This window comes from Triticum dicoccoides, chromosome 2B, assembly GCF_002162155.2.
Source record: "Triticum dicoccoides isolate Atlit2015 ecotype Zavitan chromosome 2B, WEW_v2.0, whole genome shotgun sequence".
NCBI classification, from domain to species: domain Eukaryota; kingdom Viridiplantae; phylum Streptophyta; class Magnoliopsida; order Poales; family Poaceae; genus Triticum; species Triticum dicoccoides.
Window position 1 is genome coordinate 614048529 of NC_041383.1, and position 4969 is coordinate 614053497.

At 39.9% G+C, this 4969-nt stretch overlaps 1 long non-coding RNA gene across 3 annotated transcripts; it reads left to right on the plus strand.

The window, feature by feature from the left end:
• The first annotated feature begins 995 nt into the window (after positions 1-995).
• Positions 996-4638, plus strand: LOC119365164. Of its 3 annotated transcripts, XR_005175351.1 has the most exons (6): positions 996-1459; positions 2081-2198; positions 2301-2410; positions 2530-2853; positions 3610-3694; positions 4341-4638. It is a non-coding gene; the product is annotated as an uncharacterized LOC119365164 (long non-coding RNA). The 3 variants fall into 3 exon arrangements; XR_005175350.1 differs by having other exon boundaries at positions 2081-2410; XR_005175352.1 differs by having other exon boundaries at positions 2081-2410; positions 2769-2853.
• The last annotated feature ends 331 nt before the right edge of the window (positions 4639-4969 follow it).

Sequence of the window (4969 nt, forward strand, 5' to 3'; positions counted from 1 at the left end):
TTTGGTAATTCCTAACAACATATAGCTCATTGAGCTAACATCATTCCAAGATGAACATTTCAGGAAAAGCTCAATGAATGGCATGGCATGAATGAGGAAAGTGGATCCCTCAAAATACTAAGGATAAAAGGATTGGCTCAAGCTCAAAAGCTCAAGACTCTACATTTTACATTTTAGTGATCCAAGATCACATTGAGTCTATAGGAAAAGCCAGTACTATCAAGGAGGGATGAGGTGTTGTTTAATGAGTTTCTTGCTCCACAGGGCTTAGTGATATGCTCAAAAACCCTCAACTACTTTCTCATATCCACATATGACCCAAACCAAAAGTCAAACTCGGCCCCACCGATTCTTTATATCCGGCGCCACCGAGTGCAGATGTCATAGCCACTGCCACAAACCCTAGGCAAATCGGTCTCACCGATAGGGATCTCGGTCTCACCGAGATGGAATTGTAATCTCTCTGTTTCCCTTCGTAACGTTTCGGTACCACCGAGATGAGCGATCGGTCCCACCTAGATTGCAATGTAAACTCTCTGTTTCCTTTTCGTAACATTTTGGTCCCACCGAATGAGCGAACCGGTCCCACCGAGTTTACCTGACCAACTCTCTGGTTAGCTTATTGCCAAAATCGGTCTCACCAAGTTTGTGTAATCGGTCTCATCGAGATTACGTTATGCCCTAACCCTAACCATATCGGTCCTACCGAGTTGCATGTTGGTCCCACCGAAAATCTTAACGGTCACTAGGTTTACTAAATCGGTCTGACCGAGTTTGTTGATTCGGTCCCATCGAGATTGGTAAATTGTGTGTAATGTTTAGATTTTATGTGGAGGCTATATATACCCCTCCATCACTACAACAAAAACCCACATACAGCAACACATGCCTAGCAACGAAAGATAGCGTATGTGTTGTGTTTGGGTTCAACCTCCCACCTCCCACGAAGGGATAACCCCCCAGTACCCACCTCCACGTTATCTGCGCCTCCTCTCTCCAAATATTACACGGCAAAAAGAAAAGAAAAGCAACTCACAGCCGAGCATGTAAAACAAAGCTAATCCCCTGATTCCCCTTTCTCACACCAGAGCGCCGCCGCCGCCGACGCCGATCCCGGGAAGCTCCGGCGCACTCCCACCCCACTGCTCACTACCTGCCCCCACTCCCTCAATATTCTCCTCCGATCTCCCCACCCCACCCCACCCGCCCTTCGCCCCGCTGCACGCGGCCCCGCAACAAGCCTAGTCGCCACGCGCCGCCGGCGCGGCTTCGACGGCTCCGGGTTGTCGGCCCAGTACACCTGCATCTCCTCACGCGTGATGGTGGTGCTCCGCCTCTTCTACCTCGACTCCGACGTTGATGGTACTCCGCCTAGGGTTTCTGCACCGTGTTACTCCGTCGAGTATGAGTGGAGAACACCGTGATGCGAGTGATTTCTCTCAATAATTTTCTTAGTCAGGTATTTGAATTGTTGCTTACATATCTGGTGTTCGTATCTCGTTCTGGTGTTTATTGATTAGATGTGATTACCCTGTGTTGACGGTCAACCTGTACTAGTTCTGGATAAGTAGTATGTGCATACCCTGTTATGCGTTACTATCAGATTTTCCTATTCCTATATAGATGGATCGATGGAATTGTTTTTTTCACGTGAAATTGATCATTATATACTAGCATGTAGCATGACCTGTTCAATAAGATCAACACGGTTTTTTCTTATGAAAAGAGATCAACTTAGTTCAAATCACAGTGAGATAGTAGTATATGAGCGATATAGCATATGACATCATGTATGCCTCTGAAGGACATTGCTACAAAAATCAGCATGTGAGTGCAATTATGGGTCATGATACTAGCATAATTATTTCAAATGGATAATCCCCTTCTCAGTAGTTTGAATCATTATTTATTTGGCGCCATGTGTACAATATACTAAAAAACTAAGTCCACTTGCATCCGTCTGTCCCAATATTTGTCTTTGTTCTGTAATACTTCGTTCCATCTACACTCGCAAGTTATGAAACTATTTTTTTTCTATAGTTAACATCCACATGTGTGTGCTTATGTTATCTCTTAACAGATCGATCTACAACACATACGCATTGCAATTATGAGAAAGCCATCAATATGCAGATGAAGCCTTAAGAATTATTTAAGTCATTGTAATTATATATATCATGGTGAGGGCCCTTCCGCTGGTAAGGAAAACTTAGATTTTTTGCGTATTATATATTTTTTGATTGATGTAACATTTGTTTTCCCCTGACAAAAAGTAATGTTTGTTTCATGTTCTTATTCAGTAAAAATGTGCACAGCACAATCTCAAATTTTATGCAAAAGCTCAGATGGCAATAGTACTTACACTCATGTTATCCAATATAAACTGTTGAATGATTGATACAATTTGAAGGTGAGATACAAGAACATCATAACATTGATATTCTCGTCGTATGTATATGACTACATATATTCTCGAAATCTCACCTCTAAACTGAGTTTAGTGCAATTTTTAAATTTTTTGAAATACAGGTACTTCTCAATTTTTGTACTAATTTTCTATTTTGGGGAAAGCCACATATGTTTCCAACAATAGAATGATGTGTGATGGTCATCACACAAACTCCTGGCCAGATGCCTCTCACATCTTATCTTGTTTGTAATATATTCTCCTTAAACTGTTTAACACAATGAGCATGTAGATGTAGTTGGTTCATCAACGTAAACATCAAAAGTATTCCTCTTATGCAGTCAGCTTCCCTGACATGCAGGGCACACTAAGGTGGTGGGAAGATACATACAACCGTTAACCTGACGGCTAAGCGATCAGATGCGGCGATTGTGTGAGTGTGTCAGGTACATCGAATTCACTGATCCCAAATTATTAAATGTTACTAGGATCTCCTCTTCTCTGTAATACTTATGGCCTTCTCCTCTACCTATTGGGGCAACAATTTGGATATCCAGGAACCATGGTGACAAATACGTGCATACTGGAACTGTTCCAAGTTTCCATTTTCTCAGTAAACAAGTGAACTAAGAAAGTGAATCCTATTTAATAAATGTAGGCATATACTAATACGGTGGCACAACTTAGTCTGCATGAATGTTCTGGTCTTCTAAATTTTTAGTATAATGTTGAGTACTTTAGTTGGAGTCCATGCTAGTTTAGCTAGCCAAGTTGAGTCTAATTAGGCTAGGTTGATTAGTTAGTTTTCCACCATTGCAAGTCGTAAGCATGTGTGCTCATGGATGGGTCATAGTCTGTAGATGATTCAATGATTTTGCATAGGTAGCAGCGTACGTGATGTACTAGTATGCCTTGGAGTTGGTGTGCCTTACTAGTCTAGGAAAAGGGCGCTCGAGTCCAAGTCGTTTTAGATGCTAAGTCAGAGTAGGTTTAGGTTGTTCCGGCCATGTAGCAGGTCATAGTTGTGGAAGCAGGTCGTATAAGAGTTTTTCCATAGAAAACAAGGTCATGTAAGAGCTTTCAGACAAGAATAAAGAGTATGCTAAAGTTTCTTTCATGTGCATGTGTTTGGCTATTTTGATGTGATATATTCTGTGGACAAAACAGAACATAGATTACTAATCCATATGCCAAATCAGCAGGTTACAGAAACTTGATTGTTCCAAGACAATGTTGTTGGCACTAAAACCTAAAAGACTACTGGTGCCAAGCTGGATTTGCTAGGAGGTATTTTCTAATATTACTTCTATATTGCCTGAATGATTCTTCACCAATTCAAATGGAAATTTTGGATTATTAATAGCATTACTTGAATATATTTTTATTATCACACATGCTTCTGTTCTTTTACCTAATTTGTACAAGAGAACACTTTTCTTCCATGTTACAATGGTCATACACTCATACTGCGTCTCTGAGATAAGACTCTTTGCCACTAGATTAGGTAAAATAATTCATCAACTCCTGTATGCCTTCCTTACATTCCCTCACTTCCTATATAACACTGTTTCTATAAACATGGTGAAACTTGATAATGGAATGAGCTGAGTTACTTTACTGTAAACTAGAATGACTACGTTCGGCTACAAAAGTAATACTTGACAAGTTCAAACAAGAGCGCTGCTCTTACTACAACCCAACGTATCAACCAAGAATATAAAGGTAAAATTGACGGTGTTAAACTTGGTAATAAATTCCTTATATTCCGAATTGATCTTACATTAGCAAAATCTGGTAAGTTTATACAACTAATAAAAAGTCAAAATTACTGGCGATATAGCTAGATTAATTATCACATGGCCTTCAACCTTTCTATGTTGCTCCTCTTTTTCAATTTTATTGCCCTATTAACCTATCTCATTTCTTTGTGTAGATTGCAAGATAAATTGGTGATGCATGGTCAGATGTTGATTGCAAGGTCAAGAACATGGGTGCTACTAGATAGTTTCACATTGTGTTTCAGAATGTCATTTTCATTGTCGATGTGTCAATCATTATGATTCAGGCATTTTCAGTGTCAATGTTTAGATCATTATGTTTCAAAATGCCTGGGACGTTGGTTGCAAGATCAAGAATAGGACCAGTACTAGTTTCACATCTTGTAATCTTTGTATCCAGATCCTTGTAATGCAACCAAGTTGATTTAATATATGAGACAGTTTTGTTTGTTATACTGCGTCCCCTATGCAATATTGGCATTGACCTAATAATTCTTGATTGGAATTGACCTAATAATTCTGGATGGTCATATATATAGTATCGTGCATTGTTCATGCAATGCACTGGCAATTCCTGTAGGGTATCCACCAACGCATGTGAAGCGTTGTTGACCTCTATCTATATTCGTTGTTACATTACAACGCTTATTCACATCGTTTACCAACGGATGCATATACGTTGTTGTAGACATTAGCAACGCCACCAACGACAACACATATTAATCCGTTGGTGTAGACTTAGCAACACTTATATGGGTCTTGGGCAACGAATGAGTTAATAAGG